Source organism: Phyllostomus discolor, chromosome 8, assembly GCF_004126475.2.
Source record: "Phyllostomus discolor isolate MPI-MPIP mPhyDis1 chromosome 8, mPhyDis1.pri.v3, whole genome shotgun sequence".
In the NCBI taxonomy this organism is placed as follows: domain Eukaryota; kingdom Metazoa; phylum Chordata; class Mammalia; order Chiroptera; family Phyllostomidae; genus Phyllostomus; species Phyllostomus discolor.
The window spans coordinates 105,421,795-105,434,905 of NC_040910.2; positions in this window are offsets into that span (position 1 = coordinate 105,421,795).

The window sequence follows — 13,111 nt, forward strand, 5'->3', positions numbered from 1 at the left end:
ACCCACCAAGTCGCCAACTTGGTCACGGTTTCTTGTGTCATATCTGATGTGTTTGTTTCCTTTGTCTCGTCCCTCTGCAGCTGCCCCTCCAGGCTTTACCACTTCTCTCGTGGGGCTGCCTCGCCAGCTGCAGAAGTGTGTGTATCCTGGCTCGCTCACTGCCTTGTCACTTGAGGTCTGTTCCATTCACTGATGCCAGGTCGATGTTCCCGAAAGAGTATTGTCATCACTTTACCCACACGCTCAAGCGCACCTGCAAGGGGTTTCTCTTGTGGATACACTCAGTCTGCTCAGTAACTCTCCCCGCCCCCTCCGCCCCACCCCGTGCCCCTGCGGCGGAGGGGGGAGTGCTGGGTTCTCCCCGTAAAGTGGTTCTGTGGCCTCGGGCAAGGCATGCAGCCTCTCTGGGCCTCATTTTACTGCCCTGTAAAACAGGGATAATAATACTAGGGACTAGTAAAATATGAATAGTAAAAGTAATAATTACTATCCAGTGAAAAAATGTTAGCATTTTCTTTAGAAATTCTTTAATTATGAGCAAGCCTTTCTTTCACAGCTTGGCTGAAACACTATGTTTCATCCTGTTTTAAGGCCTTTGTTGCTCCTGGTTCGGAACATCTGTCTCCCACTTTGCTGCTTACTCGAATCATCCTGCCTCAGCTCCAGCTCTGGCTTCAGCGCAGTCTCCTTCAGGGGTTCCTCGCCCTGAGTCTCGTCATGGCTGTCACGTTCCTTCCTTTTCCCGTGTGCAGCCGAGTGCTTTATAATATGCTGTATTATTATTGTGCCCAATGAGGGAGAGTAAGTTCCCTTAGAGAAGGGAGGGTGACTTACACTCTTTTAAAAATGATTATTTATTTATTTATTTTCAGAGAGAGGGGAAGGGAGGGAGGGAGAAAGAGGGGAGAGAAATATTGGATTGGTTGCCTCTCATGCATGCCCCAAGCAGAGACCAAACCCACAACCTACGCATGCGCCCTGACCAGGAATCGAACTGGTGACCATTCGCTCTGGGGGACGACACCCAACCTACCGAGCCACACCAGTCAGGGCAGGTGACGTACACTGTGGCTGTGCCTGGCAGATGCTTACTGTTCTCTGCATGTTTTCCCGTCACCTTTCCCCCCCTCTCTTTCCTTTGTCCTTATTTGCTGGTCACAGGCCTGGGCTGCTGGCTGGGCTCCCAGTTGGGGGTGTGCAAAAGGCAATTGATTGATGTCTCTCTCACATGCTGGTGTTTCTCTCCCTCCCTTCCCTTCTCTCTAAGAAGTAAATAAGTAAAATCTTTAAAAATAAGTAGTAAAGCTGATAGTACCAAATTAACCAACCAACCAGCCTCTACACACTCCAATCAAAACTTCAGCGGCTGTTTCTCTCCCCCGTTCATAAAGCCAAGCAAATCACTTTAGGTCCAGTTGTGGTTGTCTGTCAAAACCGATCATCTCAAAGATGGCTGGTAATAAGAGAAGATAACTTTATTACCAGGTCTTGTTAAATTTTACTTAGGGAGTCTGGGCAGATCAAAGAATAATAGAGAAAATTTCAGATTACAAATGGGAATCACACACGGAGGTTAAAGATTGTGATGAAAGTGGCAATCCGCTACTCTGGTGATTTCAGCGAATATGTGTAATGTGCTTTAAATTTGAAAGAATAATGGTCTCTTGAAGTTAATCAATTAATCTTATTGTTCAGAGATTTTAAAAATACTTAAACACTTCGTTATGTCCGTGTCATAACAAATCGAGAATAGCTCTTTGTACTGTCACCTTTTTTGGGTGGTGGGAATGACACGGAATAGGTTTAAATAGCTGTGTAAATGTAACACACAATGACAGTGGGGAAAATTATCACGACCGTTTTTTTTGTGGCCTCCTTCCCCAAGGCCGACAGCAACGCCCAAAGAACGTGTCATTCCTCGGGTTAAACCCATTACATCGACGTGTAAGTAACGTTTACAATGGCAGTTCTCGGATAATTAGGGCTCGTGGAGCTTATTGAGACTTTTCTCTGTTCCAGGGCTGAGTCTCATCAAATCCTGACGGCAACTGCACACAGGCCTTTGTTTTAACTAAAAAGGGGCCCAAAGTTATTCAATAAAGGGGCTCATGTGGGGTTTAAACACAGATCTACTTGTCTGTTTAACATCGTAAGAAACTCTGACACAGAATTGTATTTTCCAGTCTTGTAACTTAGAAAATTAACAAGAACCTGTGAGTTTCTCAGGCTGGACAAGCCTTCCCTGTTACCTTCCCTGTTCCCTGGTTGCACTTGCAGCAAGAAAACAGACGAACTTGCAAAGAGCGGGAATGGGGCAGGAGCCCCGCCCTTACAGAGGCCCCGCCTTCTAGGTCTCAGCGGAGCCCAGGCCGGACTCCGTCTGACCTCTTGGGGGTCCTCTCGCTTGGGTTCCTGGAATTTCCTAACTCTTTGGCAGGATTGTTCAGTTCCAGATTAGTCATTAAAATCACTAATCAGATCAATTAGCCACCACACATAATTGCAGTGCTAATCCTTTTAAAATGCTGGCTTTTCCAGAGGGAGCTAACACCCATTAAGGAGATTAACTGCTTTTTCTCAGGTTTACACTCTGAGTCTTGAACACTTGGTATATATCCGAATTAATTCCACAGTAAACTACGACATGAGTGGGTTCCGGTGCTTGGTATTTTTCATTTCCCATATAGTTCAAAAGCTATCAAACATTTTGGTGTCTCTTAAAAATATTTTCCATACTGATCATTTTGGTTAAAATGGGATGCTAAGTTTAGAAATGTCTAGTCCTAAAACTAGAAATGTGTGGATATTTATAGAAGTATAAAATGTCTGTTTTTTTTTCTTGACATCTAGAATATAAATGCTACATTCTAATCTAGTAGGATTGCTTTTTTCTTTCTTTTTTTTTTAATTTAAGAGAATTATAGGGAAGTCTACTTTTTACCTTTCAAATGGGGAAAGGTTTTTTTTTTAAAGATTTTATTTATTTATTTTTAGAGAGGGAAGGGAGGGAGAAAGAGAGAGAGAGAGAGACATCAATGTGTGGTTGCTGGGGGCTGTAGCCTGCAACCCAGGCATGTGCCCTGACTGGGGATCGAACCTGCGACACTTTGGTTTGCAGCTCGCATTCAATCCACTGAGCTACGCCAGCCAGGGCTTTTTTTTCTTTAAACTATCTCAAGGATGAGGCCCCCACAGCCTATACTGGGATAGTTGTTGAAACATTCCCCCACGCAGCTACCAAGTTGCTCGAAGAGTAGAATATTAAGAATAATGACTTTGTGCCGGATCCTGTGTTAAGGGCTCTAATGTACATTTTCTCATGCAACTCACTGAACAAACCTATCCGGTAGATACTGTCATTAGACCGTTTTTACAAAGGAGGGAACTGAAGCTTCAAGTGGTTATGTATTGTGTACAGGGCAATGCAGCTAGTAAGTTAACAGGGGAGCCGAAAGAAATTGAAACCAGGTCTGTCTTTGCTGGACCCCACACTCTTAACCACTACCTTTCACTGCCAGTGTTCGGTTAAACTTTGCGTTGTGGTTTGCCAGACAGTGTCAGACAGTACAGTGGGGAGGATGGAACCTTTTATTACAGCAGGTCGGTTTTAGGGTAAGCTTCCACTTCCTACTGTGAATGAATTAAGTGGAATCTTTAAGGTAAGCGCAGCTGATTTTAAAGTGTTATTTTCAAAGATGGTCTGCAAACACTTTGTTATGTGGCGATGCTTTGTGATGGGTTTGACCAGGTTAGGGACGGGTCAGTCACGAAGGTAAATTCTGTGGCAGGTGATACTTGGCCTGCTAGTCTAGGTTTGAGTGAGTATCCACGACCAGTTTAAGAGCTGAGTAACAGAGGAGCCAGGGTTTTAGTGGGTTATTTACTTTACCACTTACCCAGGTGTCCCATTCATTACCTTATGGTACTTTTCAATCTCGTTCTCCAGTGGAATCTTTACACCAGGGGTGGTTCCTCCTCGTTGTTCGACCGCAAGTGGAGTTGCTTTTGGTTTTAGCAGTGCAGACTTTATTCCGTGGAGACGTAAAGTGGAGGAATCTGTGACCAGACGTGTAACCGTCATAGGTGGATAATCATTTGGACTTTCAAAACAATACGTGGCTACGTCTTGCCGGAGGTTGTTGGGCCTGAAGCTTTAATTCCAGTGCCTGCTGCAGCTCAGCGCCTTACTCCTATTGGCACTGGTCCGCGGGAGCCAGCAGTCGCCCATTCAGTTCTTTACGTGGACGTGCGAGAGTGAAGTGAAGGTGTAAGCGCTGCCTACCAGCTTTCGTGAGTTCTGCTTAACACTGGATTTTTTTTTTTGTAGCGATAGGCTTATCTTTTCATTAAATTAGGCCTCAACCGTTCTGTAGCTTTGTTCTGCCAAGATCTCAAATCACCCCCTCGTCTGGGGAGTGAGTCCCGCTCCCGGCCACCTCGATGTCTGCATTAACTTCAGTATGAGGTACCTTATCATTGTCACCTGTCGTCTCCTGATCTAAAATAAAGTGTCGCAGGTTCCTTTGTTTTTGCATCTGGAATATGATGATTTAAAAAGTTTTAAAAAGCTAAAACTGGACATGTTGATTTTAGAAATCATTGTAAAGGTTTTAAAACATTTCTAGGAGATGGCAAAATAGTGTTATTAGACTTAGCAAATAAAAATACAATCCCCAAGTAAATTTGAATTTCAGATGAACAATAAATACTCTTTTAGTGTGTCCCATGCAATATTTGGGGGATATTTGTACTAAAATATTATTCGTTGTTTACCTGAAATTCCAGTCTCAATAGGTTTCATAGGCACCTGCCATCTCTTCTTTACGCGTACTCTTCTAGGTTGGAGTCTCTCTCTGCCCTTCACAGAAGCCGTGGACTTTCTTATATTTTAACCCCTTCTTTTCTGTCTAAGGAACGGATATGATATTGTTCATCTACGCTAATAAAAATATAGCCTTATTTAATGTATGTTGTTCCAGGCACCCAGACGTTTGCATTTTGAGCCTCTTATTCAGTCGTGAAATGAGAGATTGTTCCTTGTGATAAGAATTTCAGTTTTGGGTAAGGAGAAGAGGGGTTATTTTAGGGAGAAGTTTATTGAACTCACACAGTTGCCCACTTAGAAGAGCATTCCTAAGCAAAAATCTGATTTAATTTTTTTAGCGTGCATATGTGGGAGAAGCCTGAAGAGAAGGCACAAAATTTTTTTCTTTTTCTTTTTTGATCTGAGAGGGAGGGCCAGAAGGAGGGAAAGAGAAACACTGGAACATTGACGTGTTGTCCCACTTACACACACATTCATCAGTGGCTTCCTGTCTGTGCCCTGACTGGGGGCTGAGCACGTGGCCTTGGCACTTTGGACGATGCTCTAATCAACGGAACGGCCAGGCCGGGGTTACAAACGTTCTCATTCTTGACTGTTTACGCAGGTATCTTCCCGCTCCCATGCGCCTTTCTCAGAGCCCCATCCTTGGAGCCTGCTCTGGATTGCAGGAAGTTGCTTCTTCTTCAGATGCTCTCTCTGCCATTTCTTCCTTTTTTTTTTTTTGTCTGCCAGTCTATTCTAAGAATCCAAAACGCCTGCCAAGTGGAAGCTCTGTGCCAGCCCACTCCCCGGCGCCGTGATTGCCACCTCAGCCCGCTGCGCGCCATCCCCGCAGCGTGGGGGCTGTGCGGCCTTTCCTGTGTTGCCTTCCCGTGCCTCCGGGGGCTCGTTGCTGGGGTGGGCGGGGTGACGCGCGTGGGAAAGGAGCTTTCATCAGGGTTTCAAGAGCACTGGTCATTAGTGTCTGCACTGATTATAGTAAGATTCAGGACAATTGGTTTTTAAGCGACATACGTAAAACTCCACCAGAATCAGGAGAGCTGTCAGTAAAAACACTAATGTAGCTACCTGACAGCTGATGAGGTGAGACAGGAGAAGCTAGGAGTCAGCTCTCCACATACATGCCGCAGTGATCTAACTCAGCAGCCCTGTGCTGCATGCGGACCCCACCGAGCCATTTGCCCCTCCAGAGCCCCTTTCTGCCTTCCCCCATTCTGCTTTCTGCTCCCGGAGGGTAGGTACCCTTGCCCTCTGGCCTTCATTATGTTTGCGCAGTGGGGGTCCAATCAGGAGACTGGAGGGAGGGGAATGACTTCGGGGTGTTTACTCCCCCCACCCCCTACCCCTGCCTCCTCTCCAAGTGGGCTGTGGTCTTTCATTAAAAGCCACAGTCCCCCTCACTGTGGCCCTCTATGCAACTGTCCCTTTCTTAGTCGCCTTTCTTTGTCTCTCTGGGCATGGGGGTAATAACAGCTGGTGGCTCCCTACACTATGCCCCACCCCCGCCTTGTACATAGTCCGTTTATTAAACTCTCCTTGATTTTTTCTAATGTGAATGTGCCAGTCATTTCCTGCTCAGGCTGCATCGTATGGCAGGCTTGTGGACAGTCCTTACCCTCCAAGAGCGAATAGGAAAAGGAATAATTGCGATGCCACGAAATAAAGGCTGATGAGTGTTTATTAAGGTGTAGGATCTTTGAGGGCAGGGACCACACGCTATCCACGTTTGTTTCCTGACGCCCAGAGCTAGGTGCGGAGCGGGCATCCGCCAGTGTGGAGCAGTAGGGGGGTGTACGGAGGGCGGGGAAATGAAGGGCGGAGTTGAGCAACTGTTCCAGGGAGGTCCAGGGAGCTTCCACAGGGTAGCTAGTCAGGGAGTCAGAAACAGACCCCTTGCTTTAAGTAAAGGGGTTTACTGGGAGAATATCAGTGGCTTCTAGAATCAAAGGAGGGCAGGAGAACGGGGTTTGGAAGGCAGGAACTGGGGTGCTCGGGAGGGCTGCTGTGCTGAAGCCGCGGCTGGAGTCCTGATGCATCCGGCCCGCGCGGGGCACCCGTGTCAACAACTGCCTTGGCTTCCGTTCCTTCCAGGTGTGTCGCTGCAGGTCGCACAGGGCAGAAAGCCTCTCTGGACACAGGAAACCAGTGTATGGAAGCTTCTGGGCTTCTTCCTGCCTGTTTTCCTCCCAGAAATCCTGCTTGCCGCTGTGGGTAAGGCAGGAAGAAGGGACATCTCAGGTGGCATCTAATCCTCCGTGGCAGCCCAAGCCTTGGGGCTGCAGAAGCCTGCCCACTGTTTTCTTCCTCGCCTCCTCACTAGGCGAAGGCAGGACAATGGGGGCTGGCGTGGGGGCGGGGGTGGGGGGCTCCAGTTAGGTTACCAGTGAGCAGGAGGTAAACAACAGTGCAAAGTGAGCTTCTCCACGGAAGAGCCGGGCCTGTGTGCAGAGGTGGGGCTGCCCCTGGTGAGCGTGATGCAGGGGTGTTTCCCCAGCTCTTGGGGCCCAACAGGGGAGCCAGTACCTACTACCTCAGTTTCCGTTGCAGAACTGGGATCTCTGTTTTGCTGCCCCCTTCCTCTGCAGGTTTCTCCCCCCCCCCCCCCCCCACTATCCTGTGCTCTGAAGGTGCCCCCTCGTGCCCTAAAGCCACCTTCCAGATAGTTTGTCCCCCCCGGGGGCTCCATTTCCCTGATTTCTCCTTCCCTTGTGCAACCTTTCAGCCCGTGTGGGAACAGGCATCAGGAAGATGGCCATCTGGTTAGTCTCATTCCGTCTAAGGTGTGACTCACTGATAAAGGTGGGTAAGGCTGGAAAGGTATTCACTGAAACTATTCACATTAAAAAAAAAATCGCACCTCTTACGTAAGTGGAATTTCAGGCACTGTGATAATACAAAAATTTAGGATTTTTAAAAAAAATATCCTTTCAGTTAATTCAACTTGACTATTAGATTAGCTGAATTAGGAAAGAGGGTAATGAAAGCTCCTCTTCGTCTCCAGGCCTCCCCACCCCACCCCGCCATGTTCTGGAGGGAAGGGGGAGCACCGGTGCTTTGATGTCCCCATGTTTTGTACAGCAGTTACTCACTGATATATGTTAGGTGCCACAAGTTTTATGGGGCCCAGAAGATGCAAAAATGAGTGAGATGTGGTCCTTGCTGTCAAGGAGGCCATATCTTGGGGGGCAGAGGCTAGGGGCTAAGACATAAATAATTACAAAATAAGGTAGAGAATTTAATACTAAGGATTTATATGAAATGTATGAAGCACCAAAAAAAGAGAGAAGCCAGTCTCTAGAGGATTTAGAGAGATGCCATCTGAATAGTGTCTTAAAAAATGAGTTGGGGAAAAAAAATTCCAGGCAGAGGGACAAGCATGTATAAAGGAGGTGTCAACGTGCACGACACATTTTAAGAACTGTGAAAAGTTTGGTTTGGCAGGGGTATGGTGTCTGTGTGAGTGAGTACCAAGAGATAAGATAGGTTGGAAAACTAGGTTGAGGCCAGATGGGGAAGGCCCTGTAATTCCATCAGAAGGAATTTGGACTTGGTCCCACAGTCAGGGGGTGGACCATTCCAGGTTGCTAAGCAGGGGATGACCATGGCCTTAATTTTTAGAAAGATAACATTGTCGGCAGGGTACTAGGTGGCTAAGAGGGAAACTGGGGGCAGGGGGCGAGAGGAGGATTTGCAGGGGTCTGGGGGAGGGGAAGAGACGATGAGAACTTCCAGAAAGTAGCAGCAGGGTGGTCAGAAGGGGAAGGTAGAAGACAGTGGTGGCGTCTGACTGTTGACCAGCTATAGGGCCATGAGGGAGGGCATCTTAATGACAGGAGGTTCCCAGTTTTGGACTTGGGGAGTGCCACTAACTAACATGGGAATTCAGAGGAGAAGGTGTTGAGGGAAAGGTAATGAGTTTGGGGTCAGGAAGGTGGGGACGAAGCACCCGTACACGTTTAGGCAGAGATATATTCATGGCAGCTGCAGTGCAGGTCTGTGAGTCAGACCTTGTGCCTAGATGTGGAAGCTGCTGGCAGAAAGCAACCATGAAACCGGATGAGATTTCCCAGGGGAGATGATGGGTAGAGGGGAGGACCAAGGATAAAACCTCCAGGAACTGGAACATTTTAGGAGAAACGGACGAGTTTGAAAGTTAACACTCAGAGAAGAAGAGAGACCAGGAGACAGAGGGTTCAGGAAAGCCGAAGGAGCGGGGAGTCGCAGGATGGAGTGGGCCGCAGCGTCCAGCGTGTCAGCCAGCAGTGCGGAGGTGGCCCGTGGGCTGACTTGCAGTTTGGCTGTTTGGGGTTCTGAAAGGATCAGGAAGTATGGGGGAGTGAATTTGCTCGAAGCTCCTAACTAAAGTAATACATAATCTCAGTCTTTATAGTTTGGGGATCATGTGACCATTTGCACAAGTTAGAGGAAAACTATAATGTCCGTTTAAAATGGAAATTGATATAAGAGTTTAGGAGAAAGCTTAAGGCTAAGGATTGTCCATATTGAGGTGATAGATGAAGAAGCCTTGAGAAGAATCTTTTTAAGGGAGAGAGGGCAGGAGGTTAAGACTGAATGGTGAGGAAGCCCTCCAAGTTAGGCTCAACACAGAGGAACGGGAAGTTCCCCGTGGAGGGAGCGAACAAGGAGTGACCTGAAAGGCTGCAGAAGTCTTAGGAAATCACAGCACGGGTCTGAGCATGAGTGATTCACCTGGGGGAGTTCCCAGAACCTCCCAGAGGTCCTTGCAGGTCTCGAATGTTAAGCTCTGCAGAGAGGTCAGGGAGAAACAGGGCTAGAACAATGTCCGTGACATTTGCACAAAATCCTTAAAGATCTGAAAGCAAGAGTTTTCTGGACAATGCAGGGCACAGAAGCCAGACCATGTGTCGTGAGGAAGGAGAGCGTGGAGATGGAGTGAAGCCATCTGCATCTGGTGTGGCCGCAGCGTCCTGTGTGGGTGTGAAAGAGAAATGTGAGGAGGGAGGCCAGGGCGGAGTGGAGGCGAGGCTGTTGGGTGTAGAATGCAGACGGAGCTCCTTAGAGCTTCTGGGAAACAGAAGGAGAACAGGCCGGGAGCCCAGCAGTGGTGCAGCCCTTCGGTACCTGGAAGGAGGGCGTGACCAGGAATAGCAGTGGTCTAAGAACCAGGGACGCCCCAGTGAGGCAGGGAGCCACTTGTTGAATGATGACCTAATTTAAACTTCACTGTGGGGACTTACCAGAGGTACAGACGTGGTACCATTAAAAATGATGGCAAGTGTCTATGTGGTAGAGGACTCACTGTGGCCAGTGTGCATTGAGTCTGGAGGTGTGTATTGTTCTCACTTGCACTTTTACAATAATAGGCCTCACTCTTGTGTACAGCGAACCAAGGGGGCTGTCCTCTGATACTCGGAAGAGGTAGTTACAGCTGTAAATGTGGATGTGACCGTGAGGTATCCCCATGAGCGTGGGAGGAAAAGAAGTATGGTGGCCTTCCTAACTGAATTCATAAAAGTATAGTCAGTCTCCCGGGGCCAACAGCTGGGTGAGGAGTACGGTCCGCAGGAGTCTCAAGAGGGAGTCAGGGAAGCTGCTTGGGCTTCATCGTAGGGAGAGAGGGGCTGGACGTGGACAGTCTGGCCACCACGGTGGAGTGGCCTGGTGTGGGGCTAAGACGTTCCACTTGTCCTCAGCAGGATCCGGAGGAAATGTCTCTCAACTCTGCCTATTAACCTCAGCTCAAATTCTGCAGCTTTTGCATTCCTACAGACGAGTGAGCGGCTGGGAGAGAGGTCTCCAGCATCTGGAGGGAAGTGCCCCTCATTGCGAATAGACCGACCTTCCGGTCTGTCCTTTAGTGCTGTGTGAGTGCGGCTCCTGTAAGTCTGCACCAGGTGTCAGGGCCCCACTGGGCATGTGGGAAAGTCCGGCCTCTGGGCAGGGGAGGCTGAGAGGAGCCTATTGACGAGGGTAAGTTTTTAAAGGTAATTCTGATTTACCTTAAAAATAGTGTCTATTTATTGATAAATCAGTCTTGTGAGCTGCCCTCTGCCTGCCTCATTATGTATTTCCACACCCTCTGTTGACGGTTTTAGGGATAACAGCAGCAAGCATTACTTTAACAGTCAGTTGGTTAAAAAAAAAAAAAATGGAGCTTGTATCCATGTAAGAACTGATGATGAAAAACAGAAAACTAGTTGTACGAAATGTGTAGGTGAGCGATGATGAACACAGGACATTCTAGCTGCCACTCTTTTCTTGCATCCACGGCAGACATTACTAATTGATAATGACACTCTTTCTTGCTGAACCTAGCCTGACTGTAGAACTTTTACTAATGACATTCGTCCAGGAGACCGTAACCAATTGCCTGGATCGGCTCCGTGTGAGCTGGAACTCCCTGCCCTTTCTAGTGTGGACGGGTTGTTGGGGATTCTGGGCATCAAAATTACAGAAAGGACCTCAAGGATGGTTTATCTTTTGAGTTTGATGTCATGGGGGAAGCTAATATGCTCTTTTACCGGAAGTCCCTGGATATTATGACAGAAATAATACCAGAGTAGAGGAATTGGCAGAAATCAGAATGAAATTATCTAGACCACCAACACATTCAGTGTCATGGTGCCAACCAGCACAGAACTTGCAAGGATGTGAAACCTCTTAACTACTTAACTTCTGCGAGCCTCACTATCCTCATATGATAAAGAATATCCCATTCAAGAATTTGATACTACCAACTTATATATCACACACAAAGTGTTTGCAGCGGTAGGCACTCATAAACGTTAGTTCCCTTTTCTCTTGTTAAAAATATTCAAAACTGCCCTGGCTGGTGTGGCTCCGTAGATTGAGTGCTGGCTTGCGAACCAAAAGGTCTCAGGTTTGATTCCCAGTCAGGGCACATGCCTGGGTTGCAGGCCAGGTCCCCAGTTAGGGGTGTGCAAGAGGCAACCGATCAATGTATTTCTCACACGTTGGTGTTTCTCTCCCTCTCTTTCTCCCTCCCTTCCCCACTCTCTAGATAAATAAATAAAATCTTAAAAAAAAAATTCAAAACCAAGCAGAACTCCATTATCAAATATCTCCAGTATCTACTTGAATATTTCTAGTGAAGGAAAACCCATCATCTTTCAGGATGTTCTATTTTTGCGCTGTTCTAATTACTAAAAAGTTTGTCTTTATATCAAACTAAAATCTGCCACACAGAATATAGCTTGCATTTTGCCACATAGAACTCAGAGGTTTTTGGGTATGTGAAGAGGGCTACTCTACCCTCCTAAATCTTTTATTTCTTAGCTAAGGCTCCTTGGTCACCATTTCATTCAGTTTTTCCTGAGATGATATGTTTTTTTTTCTCCCTTTATCTAGGTCACCATTACTTGGATCGCTTCTAAACGTGTAGGACTGACCTAGTTTCTTTCCCCACCCCCCATCTTTAGTGTTAGTTCAAAGAACATATATATATATATTTTTTTTTTGAGGAATGCATGCGTTCTGTTCCATTGCATCGATCTCTAGCATAATATTGCTGGTGCTTCCAGAGATGTGACCTAGCACAGAATTTCTTGTTTTCCTGCTAAAGTGATAGGAATTGTTTATTCATTTATTTTTAAAAGAAATCATTTATTTAAATGTACTAATCATTTGTTACATAAAATTCCCCCTTCCTTGGTTTCAGTGCTTGGTTTCAGAGTGGCTCACATGTCCTGAACGCATTTTAATCCAGACTTGCTTTACTCACTTTTGGGGTTCACCCTTTTCTCCTGGGTGTGGGACCAGGGCTTGTCCCTGAGACATATCTGATGGTGGCACCGATCACCCAGTTGACTCCTAAGCTGTAATTATCGTTCTCCTTCGATTAGCATCACATCTCTGTATTACAACACGAGCTATTGCCAAATCTAGCAATTCACTTTGGATTTTTATTTCCCTGTACCCAAACTTTTCCTGCCGATTCAGGTTTTTCTTCTGGGCCGTTCAGGTGTCGGATGTCGCTGTTGCGTCAGTGCCCAGTAGGACTCCTCTCCGGCGAGCGCCGGCCAGCGGGCACTTTGCAGAGTCGTTTGCTCTGCTTCCCTGTGCCCTCACTCTCTGTAATATGGTAGTTAAAATGCTCCAGTTCTCAGGTTTGGGTCACAGCATTTCGAGTGACTCATCAACTCGAGTCATTACCTGTGTGACAACATAATTGGTGGCAAAATGAAAGATTCAATCAACACATGCTTTTATTTTAAACTATGCCATGGTATGGGTGGCTCGATTAATAGTTTTTATTGAATTTCAACTAGTCCTTTCCTTTCGACT